General features: G+C 44.1%; 1 protein-coding gene across 2 annotated transcripts in view; it reads right to left on the bottom strand.

Annotated features, from left to right (window-relative positions):
• IRF2 (interferon regulatory factor 2) overlaps positions 1-15,075 on the bottom strand; it is a 79,817-nt gene extending 64,742 nt beyond the window's left edge. For both annotated transcript variants that reach the window (XM_090036112.1, XM_090036113.1), the window contains exon 1: positions 14,945-15,075. The gene's annotated coding sequence lies outside the window, so the exon portion shown is untranslated. The remainder of the gene's footprint in view (positions 1-14,944) is intronic.
• Positions 15,076-20,384: the final 5,309 nt, after the last annotated feature.

Genomic DNA, 20,384 nt, shown 5'->3' with positions numbered 1-20,384 from the left:
GTGTCCTTTACTATTTAAAGCACAATTCTAAATTGACAAGTGTCAAATTCCAACTACAGATCGATGCTTTAAGCATATTCAGACGTCTAGCAGGGCCATCCCGGGGCGGTGGGGAGGCGGTGAATTGGGGCGACTTCCCTGGGCTCCACGGAGCTGAGCAGAGCAGTGCAGCGACTCCACACTGCCGCCGGCTTCACGTCCGGCCACTCACCACCCCCTGCCACCGAATTTGCCACCAGCTTCCTCGTGTTCAGGGGCAGGGCCTCACTCATGCTGATTTGCCCCAGGCCCTGCACCCTGCTCAGATCATCTCTGCATGTTACAAATACTTATTTTTGGCCTTTTTACTTGTTAGGGCTACTGCGGAAGCAAATATGAGGGAATTTCTTATCCTCCCTCTGCATCACTAGCAAAAGCAGTTCAGTGCAGCTCAGACCAAACTGCGACTTCCTTCAACAGGTATCATCCATATCACTTGCAGGGGGCAGTAGCAAAGGACATCTGTTACAAAAGATATGAACAAAAGGTTCTGGTAGCTATAATCCAACTATGCAGTCAGGAAAGCAAATTCCTTATGATATCTGCGTGGGCATGACAGGGTTAGATATAATCTGGACCTCAGATAAGAAAATGGATTTATGAAATCCCAATAAAATATCCCCCTCCCACCCCCGCTCCCTTAGCCTGAAACAAAGTGCAGCCAGAAGTATTGCTAACATGGCTTGTGATTGATCAGGGGAAGCAATGAAAAGCTACAGAGAGAGTACAGTAATGGAATTAAGCCTCTAAAAGCTATAAAAACTGGAAATGCAAAACTTATGAAGGAACACAGTCTTCCTTATATGCGCTCTCTCTCTCTCATACATAAACTCACACACAAAATGGAAAGGCAGGTTTGCCCCAAGTTTCTTCTTTCAGAGAAAAGAAACACAAAACACTCCAACTCCATCACAAAAAGTTAAAGAAGAAAAGCAGCAAATAATCTAATTGTACACTACACTGAAACATACATTCCAGGGTGCCTGAAAAATATGCTTTGGAAACTGTACAATAGTAACCAAGAACCATACTACATAAAGAGACCGTTTCATAAGCCCTATAGCATTCCTGCTCCACCCAAAGGGTGTTAACACTCTCTGGCTCAGATACAAATATTACACACCAAAACACTCTTTCTTTTGGTTTCCGTGAACAGGCTTATTTTCTCTCAGCAGCAAAAACAGTTGTTATATTTTACAGAAACTGGTGTAAAATATTATTAAAAATAGCCTTTGAATTCACAGCTTAGAATTGTCTTGAAGAACCCTATTTTAATGTAGCAGAAATATCAGGCTCATTCTTACAACCAAATTTAGCAATTTTCCCATACACAGAGTATGCCATCCTCTACCAATATCAGGGAAAATAATCTCATTTGCATTAGACCATATGGTACAGAAACACTTCTGATAAATATAAATTAAGCAGATCCTGAGCTGGGGATCCAGAACTCCATTTACTTCTATGGAGTTACACAAATTCACATCTGCTCAAATATATTGTAACTGATTAAACTAGTAGAGTAAAATCCTGACAAATCTCCTAGTGACTTCAGCAGAACTTGGATTTCACCCTTAATCTTTGCACAGTATTGTGTCTCTTACCTGTCACTGCCTGCTTTGTTACAAGTCTTAATGGAAAATGAAAGGAATTAAATTGTAAAAACAGAGAAATGAAATTAGTTAACCCTTTCAGAGAATAAAATCAACACATTGTGATAGGTACAACAGTCTTCCACTATGAAACTGGAAAGCAGTCACCTGAAATAACATTCCACTGCCACAAAGCCCAGAGTGGTGCACAAAGGATTTGAGAACTCCACTGCCTCATCCGCTAGTGAATACAACCCTCAAATGTGGACAACAGCTCCAAATCTCCAAATCTATTCCACAGTTGTGCCAGCCTGACAAAAAGAACCACCCCAGCCTAACACCTCTGCTAACCATCCTCTCAATCTGGCTACAATACAGCAAAATACTTAAGCACATGCTTGAGGTTAAACAAAAATGTTTTCCTGGACTAGACCTCCTGTACATAGCTTTTGTATGATGTCTCATCAGCTCCTAGTCTCTTTCATCAGCCTTCAACCATAGCTGAACATCATTATTGTAGCCCATAAATGTATAGCTTTTGAAGAATAGATTCATAGACTAACCAGTCCCTTTATCCCTTCATTTTGACTGAAACCCAAAGATAGTCCATAGGAAGGCTTGTCTACATTAGACACAAAGAAGGTTCTTAAAAGTCTTGATCCTGATTTTTGCCTGGATTCACTATTTAAGTAGGGTTATGTTATTTTCTACTAAGTAAATATATGTGAAAGCCTTCCCCATCCATGGCATTGAGAAACCAAGGGAAAGAGTTGGTTCAGTTAAGATTAAAATCTCTGACTTTTCAATTCCTCTCTGTAGGTGGGTTACTACTATCTTTACTCAGCATAGAAATAGCTTCAGAAAGAAAGAACCATGAGATGAATGCTATGAACAAATTTTTGCTGACATCAGTCAGGCTTCTTTCTTTCCTATGTGTGTACTCCCTCAACTACCTACAACAACAACCAGTACCAATACCCACAGCTTTTTTGATCATCCCCAACCATGAGGGATTGCTGCTGTCAACTCCCTTACCTCAGAGATTTTAGAAATTGGCCTTTCATATTTATTACTTAATCCTTCTAGTTCTAGTTCAATTCTGTGCAACCATATGTGCTCAGCATCAATCAAATTGAGTCCGCACCTGCTCTTGCTTCCAGTAGAATCTGTGAGAATTTTGCCACTGACCTCACTAGGAGTCTGATTAGGTCTTCAAGGCCATACCAATCAATTGGAGATTTTCCTTTACTTTAAGAATCAGGCCATCTGCAAAAATACTAGTGTGGTATTAGAGAAGCTCTTGGTTAGAAAGGTACATAAGCAAGATACTTAAGAATTTGACAGTGGGCGTTAAAGAACAACTTGCACAACACACTGTCTCTGGACAAATTTACGAAATAGAACAAAGCTTAAAAACAGAGAATTAAGAACCACAGGTGAATTTGAGAATGCACAGCCTGAAGGCACTGTTTACCTAAAACAGAGTTATTTTTGTAAACAACTTCTGGAGACCCATGCCTATCTGATATCCATGGCAGACCTTCCCTGATTCCACCCCCATTTTAAAAATATTTATCACTCCAGGAGAGCAGTATTCAGAAGCAGGGTGGGCAGGTAGGGCTGGGATCACGTGGCAGTGACAGCATGGGGTTAGGGCCCTGCCAGGACCTGCACAGGCTGGGTACATGGCCAAGTGGATGGGATGGGGCTGCAGGTGGGCAGACAGCTGCATCTGGGACTGAGTCCAGCATCTTGGGGTAGTGACAGCACAGGGTCAGGGCTGAGGTGGAGCCATGATCTGCTCTCCCCCACCCCATGACCCTGCCCACTGAACCCGTGTCCGTAGCAGGGGTGTGTAGGGAACAGATCATAGTTCTGCCCTGGGCCCAACCCTGCACTGTTACCACCCCAAGATCCCAGCCAGTGATCCCAGCCTCACCCACACATCCTGCTGCCGAACACCACTCCCCACCTGCCTGCAGCCCCATCCTATCTGCCCTGGCCACACAGGCCCTGCCCCGGTGGTGGGTGTGGGGTGGATGGGCTGGGGTGCTCAGGTAGTGGGACTGTGCCTGGTGGTGGCAGCAGCCAGGAGCCACCACTGCAGGGGATGCTGGCAGGCGAGTCTGGGTGCTGTTCCACCCCAGTCCTGCTGTGCGCCCAGGGGCAGCGGGACTGACTGCATGTGCTATGGCCTGGGTTGCCCCCTTCGCACTTGGGTTGGGTGGAACCAAGGAACCTGCCACGGGTCATACAAAATCCCTCAGTAGGTCAGATCCAGCCACAGGGCGTATTTTTCCCACTCCTGTATTAAGTAGTCCTTTCTCTGCCACTCTGGGCAAGGAAGTCCCAGAACCTGGATTTCTAGCTTCACACTTAGGTGCCCTAACCATTCAGCTACTAGAGCTAAACATGAAAGAGCCACCCTTCTCATTTCCAAGAGCTGCACCCAGGTACATGCATATGTAACCATCCATCAGCGTAGGGTTATTCATCCAGAACTAGAATGGTTACCTGTGCATAAGTACCAAAAATGCCATATAGGTGACCAAAAACTTGCCACTTAGATGACCATAGAGAAACAGGATGCTACTCTGGGGGTGCATCTACATGAGATGTTTACTACAGAGGAGACTAATTAGTTATGCAGTAAATGTCTTGTGCCTACATGCACACCCCTGTTAGTAAACTAATTTACTCCAAAGCAAAACAGTACTTGTAATAATGGGGTGTTTACGCGGGGCATGTGTAGACGCTAATCCAGCTGGCTGGGGCACAAAGGTGTTTTAGCGAGGGGGACTGCCTGCCAGCTAGCCCCGCACTGAAGCACAGCTGTGCCTCAGTGAGCCCCTCCGCAGCACACTGATCTGGGCAGAAGCAGCCCCAAGGTGGCAGGCTGACCCGCTGCCAGATGGGGCTGCTCCACCCCAGCTCAACATGCTGCAGTCCCATAAGCACATGAAGAAGCACATCCTGTAGCAATAAACTCCAGAGTTTATTCATGCACATTCACACGTAAACGCGCCCTGTGAGTTATTCTTGAACAGCTATGGTGAGTTAATCTATTCCAGTCAATTTCTAAAGCATAAACAAACCCTAGGGAGCAATACTCCTAAAGAAGCAAGATGTTCTACACAAACTGTACTTGATGAGGCTGCATAAGGATTTTCCCAGGCTGATCAAAAAGAAGAGTTCTGTCACAGCTCATATCTCCTTAAAGAATTGTTTCTTCTGCAATGCCTGTAAGATTTAATAGCAGCATTCATTCCATTTTCTGTGACTGGCTATTCAGTTTCCATCCCTGAAATACATACCACATTTACTCAAATCTAAAATGACCCTGAATATGAGACAACACCCTCCCAATACTTAGATTCTGTAGATGGAAAATGTATATATTTATTCTAATTTTCCAGGTATAGATTCTAATTACTGGAGGTTTGCCTTGAATTTGTCCACCTCTCCCTGCTACAGCAGGGAACATAAAGTTGAGGGGCCATGTACTCCCCTCCCTCCCCATTACTCTCAGACCCTGCTCTCCCTGAACACTTGAAAGCAAGTGACAAATTCGATAAGACTGACCTTGAAATACACATAATTTACCATATAGCCTAATTCCTACAGGCACTCATAGACACAGTTCATCCAGAATTGGTGCATTTCACCTTTTTTGAAACTGCTGCAAGTTTTAGCAAAGGTACTCCATAAACACACTTTTAAGTAACACATTTGTATTTGTTTATATATACAACACTTTTTTTTTGTGGGGGGGGGTAGGGAAGTTGTATTCCAGGTCAAATAAGCCAAATCAGTTCCAAATCCAATCGACTGAGCAAAATTCAATTCTTCAAACACCATAGGTGGCACTAAAACCAGAAAATGTCCTCCACCCCAGACTTTTCAGCCTGGGGCTTTAGATACTCCCAAATCCACTGGCAGGCAACGTATACACAGGCCCAAGCCTGTGCACAGGTCTTGGGGTTTGGATGCCCCTGAGTCTTACTTGTGCTTAGCCAACACCCACAGGAGCAAGCTAGAGAGAAGTCCCTTATTTCCATAAAGAAGCCATGTAGCCAAGATCCTCCCATGGGGAGCTGCCTACTGGGAGGCTATTATAAACTCTCATAAGGTGTCCTGTCCACAGTGCATTGGACAGGGATACACCTTCCACCAAGAAGAAATATATACTACAAACTATGCAACAGATTAGCCCAAAGCCAAAAGGCTCATGATGCACCCTACAGTTCACTGGGCTGGGGCTCTGCAGAATCAAGCCACGGTGACCCCAGAGCTCAGCATGTATGTGTACTTCAGTTACCCCCTACACAAAGCATCCATGTGCTAATTAGCCCCCAACTCATGGTTGGGATGCTTCAAAATGTTATATGCAGATAAGGCACAGAGCAACCTGGTCCAACTCCACCTCATGGAGGGCAGGGCCACATTAATCATAAACACTAGGGGACAGCAACAGAGGATTCTAGGTGAACTGTTTGGGGCCCCATTTGGTGATGGTTTCTAGGCATTTAAGGTTGGTGAAGAAACAGGAACTATTGGAAACGGGAAAAAGTTGCTGCTCAGCTGTGGGAGTAAAGAGGAAGTCAAAACGTATTTAGTGTAATGATACACTATGACCTGAAAAGTTTGTGCTGAGGGGTACTACATGCAACGGGAATTACCATATATTTTATTCAGATAGGCTGGCCTAATCTAGCCTTGTGGTAGGTTCTTATCAGTATGTTTGTCCAGTGTGGGCCATGTGTTTTATAGCCGTGCTCAGCATTGGTTGCATTTAATCAGCTTCACGGTTAGTTACCATTACTAAGCACGTTGCTTTTGGCAACAGTTTTGATAGTCAATGTATTTAATCATGCTTTCTTGGATGTAATTATAATATGAGGTGCTTTTTTTTTCCTTAGAGAGAGAACCTTGTCTTATACGCAAGTAAATACAGTAATGCATGGACTTAGCTTTTATGCACAGGTAGTCCCATTGACATCAGCAGCATCAGCACCTATCTGCAGGATTAGAACTTAGGTTGTAAACATTTCAGAGCCACGGTAGTCTCTAACTTGACATCCTGTCTAGCAGCACCAACTCTGTCAGTGCTTACTGCACTAGAAAAATAAAAAGTGATTAAAAAACTTATCATATGATCTCAGTCTCTTCAAAATGGTGTTCTATCTAAGGGGATGTGAGGGGGGTAGAATAACTAAGCCTATGCTCAGGTTTCTGAAGACACTCAAGGAGGCAAACAGCCAGTTTAAAAAAAAAAGTACCCTGTGGAATGTGTTTCAAGAAACAGTGGCTATGGGCTGATTGTGATACAGTAATCCAGTTGACCCACACTGATATTCTCAGGACTTGTGGTTTTTTCCCTGCAACACAGAGGAAAGACTGTGCCGTACTAAAGTACAGTTTAATATTTGCTTAAAGCTTTTATTTTATTGTGCAAGTATGGGCGGCTTCTGCCATTCAAGTTAATAGCTAACCTGCCCCTAGACTTTTGTTAAAACAACTTCAGTGTGTTAGCCCAGTATTCAGAGTTGTAAGTGACACACATGCCTGCATTTAGACTACCTATACTTCTCACTACCTATAGTGGTCATTTAATGAGACTGGGGTTTCCCTCACTTCATCGGAAAGGTATTGTAATTTCCCTGAGACTCGTCTATAAGTTTCATTTTTAAAGATAACAACATGCAATTCTTAGTTATTAGATTCTACCTCTACGTCTTAATTAGAACGCTGCATTTAAAGGTGAACACAGAATCATACTATACATGAGGCCTGCAATGTTCTGAATCATCCAGACTGCATACTGAAAATGTTTCTGTCACATGTACTTATTTATGATTGTAAAAATAGTACCGTGAAAGAAGCAGATGTGTACCCAAAAATAGGTTAACTAGTTTAATTATTACAAACACACTGGTCAATTTGAATTATGGGGGAAAACAAAAAAAGGAAAACAGCTTCCTTTTATAAGTTTAGTTAAAGAATCTCATTAAAGGAAGTACTGAACATGAAACACTCAATATTATCCCTTACTGAAATCAGATGATGTAAACCCTGTTACAACAATAGCTCTTCCCACTGTTAAAGGATGTGGGAAAGACTTCTTCATTTTTTAATTTAGGTTCTTGTGTAAATGTGATATCCTTCTGTGACTGAAAGAAATGGACAGAGCCTCAAGTCTCAACCCATACTTCTACCCCAAAATAGTCACAAGCAGACATCAGCCAAGGTGGAAAATATCCACTGAAATACACAGAGCCCATTTTATTTGTAATCCAATCAGGTTAAATCTGGTCTATCTAAGAAGGCTACATTTCATTAACCTCTCTTATGAATATCCAGTCCCCAGAATATTCTTGGGACACAGAACTTAACTGTGAGGTGTTATATACTTCAGTGTTTGTTACTTGGCCCTTTTGTTGAGACTGCAAACCAGCATGCTGATAATTAAACCAAAAAAGTGACAGTGGGGCATTCAATTGGACACCAGTCCACAGGGAAATGAGTGAAACTTAACTTCACACCACCAACCAAACAGACATTGGCTGCTAACATTATGTGGTTACTGCTAATCTGGCCTGGATCTGAACTGGTGACATACAGATGGAAAGTTCTATATGACACTACTGATCCTATGAACTATTCTATCCCCCATGTATAGAGAATTTTGAAAAAAATTAATTGAATCAAGCAGGTAAATGGTTTTCATTCATTAGACTGTTATGACTAATCATTTTTACTCAGTGTAAACATTTATCATAGCATTTTAAAAAAATGTAACCTCTAAGAGTAAAGGATACATGCCTAATACATACCCTCAGCAACATGACAAAATTTATCTTGCCCAAAATATTTGTGACACAACTTCTATTTGTTGCTCATGTACTCAGTCACAGGACAGGACCACACAAACACCTTATTCAAAAACTGATTTACCCAACAACTTAAATCTAAATACTTTTTAAGCCTGCTTCACTTTCTTATTTATGCTCTGTGTTTACATTTTCATTTCTGTCAGCTGGAAAATGAAAACTAATGGAGTTAGTTTCACTTTTATTTATAGTTAGTTTCTATTTTCTTTATAGTTAGTTTTGCTTTCAGGTTTTAAATGTTGCAATGTTTGGATTTCAGACACTGCAGGGAAAACGTTCATTGATTTTAAAACATCTGTTCTTAATGGATTTTTAAATGAGAAAACCTATGTCCAAGAAAAAGGTTCTTTCAAAACTTATTTTGAAAAGTTTTATTTTGGATCTAATTTAGGTCCATGTTTCTTTCATTGGTTTTCAAAAGATTCTAGTGACCATACATGAATGCATTAAAAATGCCTTCTTATAAATTAATGGATCTTGAATGTAAGATGTGCCCACTGAATTACAAGCCAACTTTGCTGCAATGTCAAACCTGTAACTGAGTTGCCTACCTAAATTTTCTTCTTCCATATAGAATGATTGGTGAAATAAGGCTTTATCCAGAGATCAGCAGCTGGTCTCTTATATCTACAATGAATGTAGAAAATCTACATATAGCCAAATCTGCCATCTTGGCTCCTTTAAAGTCAAGGAAAACCTAGCCCACATATGAAAGAGCAGAACTACATAAGGTGAATGAGGTTTCTTGGAAATTCCTAAGAAATCTTATACTCTTTTTGTTCTCTGTGACTTTTAATATGCATAGGACTTCTAAAGACTCCTGTCATTCTGATTTGCTAGCAGAAGCAAAGTTGATGTTAACAGAAGTCTAGTGTATAACTATAGTTCAAAATCAGCGGTAATATTTAAAACTCTAAAATCTATCCCTAGGAAATAATAACAAACAAAGTGGCAATATCCTATGGCAAAATACCTCGTTCAAGTACATTAGGAAACGAAGGGTATTTAAATCCAAAAGCTTGCCAAAAAGAATTTTTCCAACTATTTGAGTTGGTCTAATAAAAGATATCAGATTTACCCAAAAAACCCTGTCTGCCTTAGGAAAGGTTTCTTGTGCTGCATCAACTGAAAGCTACAGCTATAGAGAGTGAGGGTTTAGTTTTATATAGTGCTACACTGTGTGAAGCAATTCAAGAGATTCACATTCAAGAGATTTTTTGGATGTGTGTGTTCAAGCTGCTCCAACATAAAATGTCCGCTTTATGCTAATGAGTGCTGTAAATTTGCTGCAATCTGCCCCCAAAACACAAAGAAGATCAGTAAAAGACTAATTTACACAAAGTGGAATATCACTATATTTATTTTTTTTCTAAGAGAAGGCAGGGTAGATTTGCAACTTATAAACTAAATCAGACATATGTAACAAGCTTCTGTGAGCCTAATCCCACTTCATCAGATGCTGTGAAAGGACATTCACAGAACCACGTAAGTCTGTCCTTTCATAGCATCTGATGAAGTGAGCTCGGGCTCACAAAAGCATATGCTATCTAGATTTGATGTAGTTAAGTCTATAAGGTTCAAATCTACCCTGACTTCTGCCATTTTTCCTTTTAACTCATTCATAAGACTACAATAAAATGTCCTGTCCTACATGTAAGTTATAGGCAACAACATTTAAAAATGTTTTGAGATTCAGGAATGAAACTGCTATGGGTGCTATATATTATTAGGGCCTTTGTACATGCCACAAAATTGGCCTTTAAAGCAGCTTGAATGCCCTTTTGCACCGCTTTAATGGTGTTGCTGTTTGCACATTCAGCAGCATATTCCACTTTAATGGCATTGCGGTTTGCGGCGTATTCCACTTTAATGGCTCATCAGTGTATTCCGCTTTCATAGACTGTAAGGCCAGAAGGGACCTCAGAAGACCATGGGGTCCAGCCCCTTGCACCAGGCAGAAAAGACAACTGAGGTGAGGTGACCCCAACAAGATGACTATCCAGTCTTCTCTTGAAGATTTCCAGGGTAAGCAATTGCACCACCTCTGGAGCGAGCTTATTCCACAGTTTGAACACCCAACTGTGAAGTAGTTTTTCCTAATGTTGAGCCTGAAACGGTCTTCCAAGAGTTTGTGGCCATTACCCCTAGCTCTCCCCAAGGGCACCCTGGTGAACATTTGTTCACTGAGCTCCTGAGGTACTCCCCTGAGGTAGCGGTAAACTACTAACAAGTCCCCACTCAGCCTTCTCTTTTTCAGGCTTTAAATGACTCTGGTATGTAGCAAGATAAAACACCTCCAAGGTGTTTTAGTTTGCTACCTAACAAAGTGAAACAGTGCACGGGGCGCTGGAAGCTGGCATGCCTAGGGGTTGTTGGGCCCTGTGCAGCTCAGGGGCTGTGGGACCTGGCAGCAGCCCATGCAGGCAGGCTCCACTGAATTGAAAAAAAAAGGCAGAGACCCTGATTTTTCCCACCCCCAACTTTCCTGGAGCCTGCCTGAGTTGTGCCGGGACCTGGTGCTTCCCTCTGCGGCTGGCGGGGGGGGCCTTCCTTCGACAGCTGTTGCGCCCCACCACCACCCGAGACCACCTGGACTGGGTGCCAGCAGGTAGGTGCCACCTGGGGGGGACCTGCACAGCTCAGGAACTGCTCTGCTTACCAACAACTCGCCCCAAACCACCCCCACCGCCAAAGAGGCCCCAACCCCCCCCATCCTTGTGTACACACCATGGGAGTTTAGTTCAGTTTAATTCTCCCTAAAATGAAGCGGTGTTTTTAAAAACCCACTGTTTCAATATAGGGAGAACTAAACCACATTAAACCCCCATGGCATGTACAAGCAGCCGTAATTACTAGGTGTAAACAGTTAACTGCTCACACACCAGTACAAACACACATCAAAAGTTTGCTTCAATATTTCTAAAGAGTCAATCCCTCTTCTAAGAGAGATTTTAATTTAAGTGCAATTCAGTGCACAGCAACTTAACAGGATTCCTACATATATTTGGTCACCTGCTGGTTTTGTTAACACAATTCAGGCCCTAAACCACTTACATATGCGCTTAGCCTTAGGTATGAAAGTACAGACTCAAAGTCACGTTAACATGTGTTTGCAGGATAAATCATCCACACATACTTTATATACCTTAATTATTATACAGGTTACCTTAAGTCATTCTTTGGTCCTGAAGTCTACAGCCACAACAGGACTTTGAAAGAAGTGGTGTTTTCCTATTTTGTACCAAAACAGACAACCCCATGCTTTTAAAAGTTTTTTTTTTTTTTTTTTAACTAGATCTACACAGCTCAAGACCAGCGCTAGGAGCTTGGAAATACCTGACACATTTTTCTTGGACTGCATAAATAGTTTGTTTCATTGGCTTCCACAGAAAGCTTCACTAGGTTAAAACTAAGCATGTATCTGTTTGCAAACTAAAAGCAGAGTGGCACAGAAAAAAGAAAAACAAAATAGCTTATTATGTTAAAGGGTTTGTTACCTAGATAAAGTGCTGTGCACAGTACAAACTACTGTATTGGCCAGACAACTGAATATTAATGTCAAGAAATTTTGCTCTCAGACTGAAAATCCTGACCTTTTGCTCCATTTTACCAGTGTAAAGGAATGATAATCTGACAAGACTGACTAAAAAGAATCCTTCACTGATCACTACACAGACAGGGAAAACTAATGTGGTTAATATGCCCTAAAAGAGCATGCAAAGTTGTCAAGCAGAGGGACAGTGAAATCTTATCCATGTTTCAAGGCATAGGAAAAATCCAAATTCAAAAAGAAATCATTTGTCTTCAAGGTGAAATGTGTGACTTTTATAACCATATCACCATTTTCCTGCTATGGTAAATTTAAATTTTTCTGCTGTGGTCAATTCTCTTCTTATAGTACTAGCTCACTTTCTGCCAAGGGGATTCCATGTGGAACTTAAAGAGCTTTATTTTAAATATTTTTTTACTAAACTCAAACATACAATATTTAATCTAGCTTAAAATTTTTACTATGTTCAAGAAAATGCAGTATAAAAATCTTGACCCAGCAGACTTATAACCATTAACAATTATAAGTGTACACTAAACAGGAGGAAAGCGGTAGACTCTGACCCTGAAATCAATAAGCCTCTTATATCTGAGTGACTGCAAATGGATCACAGTGGACTTGACTCCACGATTCTGGAGGTCCCTTCTAGTCCTATGTTCTCAATATTAAACATGGAAAGAGGAATAAATGCACTAGAACAGCTTGGTCTGCGGTTTTCTTCAGACAGACCAAATGTGTTTTCATTGAATTATTCATGTCACTGACAATGCTGTCTCCCTGTGAAAATGCAGGATTTCATTTCAGACGCAATATTATTAAATATAATGATATACGTATTTTACATGTCAGAAATCTTGTGTAAAAGAAATTAAAGCATCTAAGGTAAAATAAGCCAACTCAGGAACAGATCCTCAAAGTTATCTAGGTACATAACACCAGCTGACTTCAAAGGAATTTAGGCTCCTAAATCTCACTGAGGATCCGGGCCTTAGGATCCAATTTTGGCATGCTGAACAACGTCACTGTCACTGCTTCCACTAGGGATTCATTGGGTGAAGGGGGCAGAGAGGCCCTTGGTACTTGAGCCTGGATTTGCACACAACTATAATTCCTACTGCATTCACAAACAATTTTGTGGGTGAAAATATTCAGGACCAGTAACTTGCCCTGATGGTGTACATCTACATAGCATTAACAAAGTAGACCCTGAACACTATCATCCAGAGTGTGATTAACACTGTACGCACCAGAAAGGAAAAAGCAGATACTGTGACATCATATGTAAAGAACAGTTCAAATGTCAGTGCCAGTTGAAAGACCAAGGGTCAAGTGGTGCAATGATTTAAAAAAAATAAAAATATGCATTATAGCTCCAGGCCTGCAACTGCATCCATGAAGGTAAAATTGTGCCTGCTGATGTCACAGCTCTGGGCGGGTATTAGAGGTGTGCAGGACTGGACTGCTAATCGGTTGTTGTGGAAAGCTGCACAGGAGGACATTTTTTTTCCAGTAGTGCCAGACTCTATATCACTGCCTCATCTATGCCACAATCCTAAAGCACTCACTGTAAAACAAATCTTATTTCTAGAACTGCTTCTATAAACATGTTGGCAGGCAGCACTGAAAGTCCAACTTTTTGCCACAACTGTTTCAAGCACCATAGGGTAACAGCATCTAAATACCTCTGAGGGTCTAAACCAGTCATTCTTGCCCTTTCTAGACTCAAAGCACCCTTTGACAGCCTCAAGGCAGCCCTCTGACAACCTCAGCTCTTAGCTTTCACTCAGTTTCTGACTACAGAAGATTAACAGAGCTGTTCTTCTGTTGCAGAGACTCAGAAAGACCCCAACAGGCCAGGATGCTTTTAACACTCCTGGCTCCTATACAAACATCTCTGGGTTTATCTGGTGATGGTGTCATAAGAGCAACGTTGGAGCCATGAGAAGCGACGCTGGAGCCATGATGTCGTAAGCTGGAAAGCTTCTCTCACTATCCCAGCTGGTGCAATAACGGATGCTGCCCTAGGAAGTCCTCGCCTCTTGCGTTTATGGGGAGAATCTGGGGCGTGCACCTCGCAGGGCTCGCGCCGTGCAGCTCCCTGGGTGAGAATCATGGATGTAAACAAGGTCATCTCAGCTGCCGCACGGCAAGGCTCACTGGCTCCAGACCGGAACTGGGGTGGGATCACTAGCACACACACACAGGCTCAGACATACATGGGTTCACAATTCACACATGCACAAGTGCACAGGCTCACACATAGGTTCATACACGCTCACAGGCTCCCACACACAGTTTCACACAGAGATGGAGTCACACACACACACACACACACACACACACACGAGAGGTGGGGTCACAGACACCTCCCCCCCCCGGGCTCGCAGGCGAGGGCAGTGACCACCCCCCCCCCGGCGCTGGCGCCCGTGGCCCAGGCCCCCCGTCGCAGGCAGGCCGGAGGCGGCCCCGCCGCAGGGGCTCGTGTCCAGGGGCTCCGCTCCGCCGCGGCGGGCAAGGCCGAGGGCCCGGCCGCGCCCCGGGGAGGCCTCGTCTCCGGGCCGCGGGGCTGAGCGCGCCGGGGCTCGCGTCACGGAGCCCCCGCCACACAGCGGGCCCCGCCCGGGCGCGGGCAGCTAGGCCGGCTGGTGCCGCCGCCGCTAGGCCGCCGCCGCGGGGGGAGGGCAGGCGGGCCGGAGGGCGGGAGGCGACGGCCGCAGCGCCACGGCCCCGGCTGCGTCCCCCGGCCCGGCCAGGCCCGCGCTGCCCCCGCGCCGCGCCCTGGCGTTTGTGGGGGCAACGGGGAGACAGCGGCCCCGTGCCCCCCGGTCTCGGGCTTTGCTGTTGTTTGTTCGGGTTTTTAAAAAATTAATTACCTCTGCGCGCCGGGATTTAAATGTTCCCTCCAGGTGCCGCCGTTGCCAGGGGAGGCGAAGTGGAAATGAAAACCGCCCGCTGAATAATCGCAGGAGCAAAACTAAAAGTTCCTGCCTCGCCGCTTGGGCTGAGAAAGGGCCAGATCGAAAGCAAAACAAGGAGAGGAAACTGCGAGGAGCGGCGGCTTGGAAATCCCCCTCTTCCCTCCCCTCCCCCCCCGGCTGTTTGTGCGGGCGGGGGGCGGGGGAAGGGGTGCGGAAGTTTGCCGCAGCCTGTCATTGGCAGGCGGAGCCGCTTTCATCATTTCTCGGAAAAGTCGATTTCATTTTCACTTCCCTCCAGCAGCCGCAGCGGCGTGTGCGTGTGCGAGAGACAGAGACACACACAGGCAGCCTGCGAGGTTTCAGTTCCAGGGCAAGAGAAACCAGAGCAGCAGCTGGAGCAGAGCCTGGCCTCTTTTTTCCCCCCTCTTTATTTTCTTTTTCCTTCTCTAAACCGCTGATAAAGAACGCCTGGTTCTGCGGTTTTGGTTTTTTAACGTGTCCCAATCGCCATGTCTCTAGAATAAGTGTCAACAGCCTCCCAGGGAAGCCTAGGGTTGGAAAGGACCTCAGGGATCAAGGTCCAGCCCCTCCCCCCGCCCATACACGACTGGCACGGGGTCTGGTGAAGCAAGCCGCTGCTTGGGAAAGCTTATGCATCTCTGATTTAGACAGTCTCTTTAGGAAAGCTTCTGCACCTGTCTCTGTTTTAGGCAGTGAATAACGTAACAGCCTTCTGGTAGTCCTAAAGCACCACTGTCAAATCCCCATTCAGCCTCCTCTTGAAAACCTCCAGTAAAGGAGATTCCCTGGGCAGCCTGTTCCACAGCCTCACCCCTCCAAAATGTATGCACACTCAGCCTCTTTGCTTAAAAAGGTGTGGAAAACAAACCCAGCCTCCAAAAGGTATCAGACATTGGTCTAAATGAAAGCCCAGCCCAAGGACTTGTTTGGAGCTAGAACAGATTCCCAATTTCTGTAGACTGGGCAAGCATAATGCAACCTTCTGCTGTCACTGCTTCCTAATTCCTTCTGTCCGAGGGTATCAGATATTATGAATATGTGGAGATGCACCAGTTTCCTTACAGATTGCTTTTTCATGTGCAGTTTGACTGGTGTGCTTGAACATTTTTAGTTAAATTTTCAACCCTCTTTGCAATTTTAAGCTTCACTTATTGATAAAATAATGTACATTTCCAGCTAGTGCATAGTGCCACACAAATCAGTGTTCCAGTTGTGTTAGAATTGTCCTTTAGATCTCTGCAAGGCATCTCTGCATTATGTTGTCTCCAAAGACTAGTGTTTAGGGAATTATCCCCGGGCTCAGAAAAACAGGGTTTGGATCTTTTCTCTGTCAGATTTCCTGTATGACTCTCAACAAGTCACTTGGGGCAATGCCCACAAAGACATTTAGATACCACACTCCCACAGAAATTGATATAGTTTCTTAGTGCCTCTATTTCCCCTCTGTAAAGTGGGGATGATAGTACTTACCCCTCACATGGGTATATTGCAAATGCTGATATTTTAAAAGATTGTGATGTGGTCTGGAAAGCCATAGCTAGATTTTCAATCATGAACTAGTTAGGATAATATATATTTCTTGAAAATATGAACCCACATTCTCAGGGTGAGTGGAAATCCAAAGAAATATTTATTCTACAAAAATTTACACAACCCTGACTTTTCACAGGTGACAAGTCACTCTGATTTTTTAAAATCACCTACTATTTTTTGTTTAACCCACCTTGTCCTAAATTTTAATAACAAAAGAGCAAAACTATGAATGGTTGCATGAAACTTGTCCGATATATTTATGAAATGTTTGGTGACAACTATAATTTCCAATGTATGCTCACAATTTGCTTACTGAATAAGCTATTTTTAAAAGATTTTAGATTTTTTTCCTCATAATTTGCTGACATACAAGCTTTCTGTAATATTGTTCTATTTAATAATATTTTACCCAAAGAGAATCTGTTTTTTTTTCTATAGAGAGGCAATGGTTGTCAGTGATATTCATTAAAATAAAACACATCAGAAAACATGAACTAAACTATTTTAGAATATTTGTTTCTCTTTCACCTTTCATTTTAGGAGCACAGAAAGGACTCTTTGGGATTGCAGAGATGCATGTAATAAATGTTTGTCTAAATGGGTCCACAACAAGTCCAGCTTCTTCCATATATCACAGCCAGAAAGAAAGTGAAAACAATAAAAGAATGCTTACAACACAGCACAGGAAGAGAGCAGGAGAAACAAGGACCGCAGTACTTTGGCTCCTACTCCAGTAGGGAATTTGTTAGGTAAAATACACTCCTACAGGAGAAAACAAAAATGTTCCAGGGGTTGTTGCCAAACAGACTGGAGGAAAATTCCATCCTAAGTGCATGAGCAAAGCCCAACAGCCAGCACATGAGCCGTTTCCTCAGTACCAGTAGGAACATAGGCAAGCATGCATGGGCATAGTGGAAAATTTTAAGTACTGGGCTAATGAAGAAAAGACAGTCTGGCTCCTCTCTAACAACTTACAGTCTATCACATATTCCATAGGCATATTTGCCCTACTTGAACAAAGAATAAGGGCCAAAATCAAATAGAATTCCCTGCTTTTCATTTTTACTACTGCTTTATTTATCTATTTTTTGTATCATTATATATTATGTTCTATGTCACTTTTGTTTAAATTAGTAGAATATGTAACATAATTGTATGCTTTTATGAAATTTTATTAGTATATATGTTATTTTACTGTTAATTCTATTGTATTGTTCCAATGAAAGCTGTAAATAAAGTATTGCTACTATCACAATTGCCTATCACTTGTCATGCATGGCCAATATCCAGTGCTTCAGAGAAAGGCGCACAAATAAAAAATCTGGAAACCACATAGTGCATTCAGAAGGCCCCTGCTGGCAGAAATCACCAGTGCAATATGGTGCAGTACATATTAAAAGTACTTAAAACATTTAAGAAGCGGAAGAATGAGCAAAGGAAACAAAATTAATCCAGAAAGAGACATCATAGCCACACAAACAAAACCGTAGAGTTCCCTTGTACAACTGAAACATTCCCTGACAAAACTGTCAAATTTCCTGAATTTTACTACTTTACATTTTCTGGGGCCTCATCTGACTCATTGTAACATCTGGTAAAAGGACTGATTGACTCCACTGTGATTGGGACTGGGTCTTCAGTCAGTGCTGAATACAAAACATTTATCATTATGTTTTAACTACAGTCCAAAGGTGTAATGACAGCTCATGTGGATTTATCTAAACTAGCCTATAATCAACTAGCAGTAGCAATCTAGCTATAGCAGTACAGACTACAAGCATCTGGGAGATTCATGAGGCCTGCGCTGATGTCCATGCTGCTATTACTAGTGCCCAAGCTATTTGGTCTGAAGCTGGCACTATACAAGTTGCCTCAGATTTCTGGATTGTAGTACAAACATATCCTCTCAATAATGCTCACAACCACCTGCAATTCTGCAGTGTCTAAATTTCACTTAATGTTATAATATATATATAATAGTAACAAATACTAGTTTCAGAGACCACAGAGAGAGCAAAACTTTAAACCATATACTTTCTGTGTTGCTACAATGACAGCATTCACCAAAAAATCACAGGATTTAGTAGGAGCCAATACTAATGCTGTGATAATTTTATATGGCAGAAGGTAAAGCAGGAGCAGGTAATTATTTTGGGCGGAGGGGTGCTTACTGAGTTTTGGCAAGCTGTTGTGGGCCGCAAGGCCAGCCCCACCCCCTGGTTGCCATCTTGGGACTGGAAGTCCCACCCCCTAACCCCTGACTTTTGCCATCCTCTTGCTCCCCAGAAGCATGCAAGGGGGTTTGCCATCTTACCATTTTTGTTCTGATTTACATGTGTTTGTGTAGTGTGCCAGCACAATCAAGGAGTGCCCAGACAGTGAACGGCAGCAGAAGCTGTGAGGGATCTCCCCACCCAGGGTATTGAAATCGAGCCCCAAAAGGGGAGGAGCATTTGGGGCAACTCACCTCCAAAACTGCTGGAGATGCTTGGTGGTGGAGCCGTCAGACCATGACACAATGGGTGCAGTGACACAGAGGGAAAGGCTGAAGTCTCCATGCACAATCGCTCCCAGGTACCAGGTTGGGCAGCCGGGCTGGGGGCAGCAAGGATAAGAGGACCCTGAGGGACCAGCATCGAAGAGTAATGCCAAGCACAGGCAGGAGGGCCTAGAGAGCCAGCCAGCTGGAATGGAAGGTCCTTTGGGGCTTTCTTCTATATTTTTTTCTTCTTTTCTTTGTTTTATTTTCTTTACCCCTGCCCGACAGGGGCAACCCCCCCGCGTCAGCTCCAGGGGCAGAACTGAACTGCTTAAGGGGGTTCCAGGCTGAGGGCCTGAGGTGACTGACCATCCTTCTCCAAGGAGTTGGAGGGATGTCGCTTAAAGGCAATAAGGAGTGACAATACCACAGAGCACGCATGAGAAACATCCATACTGGAGGGGGCCATTCCAAGACCAGGCGTCCCGCCAGAAGCTGGTGTAAGGTTGGGGTGTAGGGGAGGTTGGAGCCCCACGAATGTCCTGCAAGCAGAGTGGTAGACCCCAATGGGAACTTCGAGGCTGAACTCCACACTGCTTTACCATTTAAAGACATGGTAGACGAGTTCGGGGAAAGCCAGAAGGACAACCGAAGCCCATTGCGGGGAACCCACAAAGCCAGAGAGCAGAAATCCTCTACTGCCTGTGCCAAGGTGGCATGTGAGCAGGCGTTCGAGGTCAAGTGGGCGCACCGTGCTCCCACTCACCACCCCTTCCCCCTCCCATCTGCCTCCACTGCCCTTTTCCTGCTGCTTCCCCTTTCCTCCCAAGCTTGCCACTCCAGCACCACATCCCAGCTGCATGGCACAGATCACAGAGGCCGAGAATCACAGGGGCCAGGCTGGCTCCTTCTGAGTCCTGCAGCCCGGCATTGCAGCCAGGTACCACGTGGGGCCGGAATGGCAGGTAGGGGCTGGGAAGGAACAGCAGTAGGTGGGAAAGCAGGGAAATGGCAGCAGCACGCAGCAGGGAAGCAGCAGCAAGTGGGTGTGAGGGCAAGGAGTGTAGGGTGGGAGCAAGAGGCAGCAGCAAGCAGGGGCACAGATGGAAGCGCAGGGGAGCAGCGAGTGAGCATGCGGGTGGAAGCACAGGGCCTGTACCAGTGTATTGGGTCCAGCACCAGCAGGGGCCCAAAGCAGGGTGGCAGGAGCGCGGCTGGCTCCATAGAGCCCCTGCCAGCCTGGACCCTGCACTATTGCTGCCCCACTCTGGACCCTGGTCCTGGGGCCCTGGCACGAGCCCTGTACTCCCACACATGCATCCATTCACTTCCACTGCCCCGCTGCCTGCTGCTGCCGTTTTC

This window comes from Crocodylus siamensis, chromosome 2, assembly GCF_052110815.1.
Source record: "Crocodylus siamensis isolate JL-2025a chromosome 2, ASM5211081v1, whole genome shotgun sequence".
Lineage (NCBI taxonomy): Eukaryota > Metazoa > Chordata > Crocodylia > Crocodylidae > Crocodylus > Crocodylus siamensis.
The sequence above is the reverse complement of the archived record's forward strand: the minus strand, read 5'-3'. Positions and strand labels throughout refer to the sequence as shown.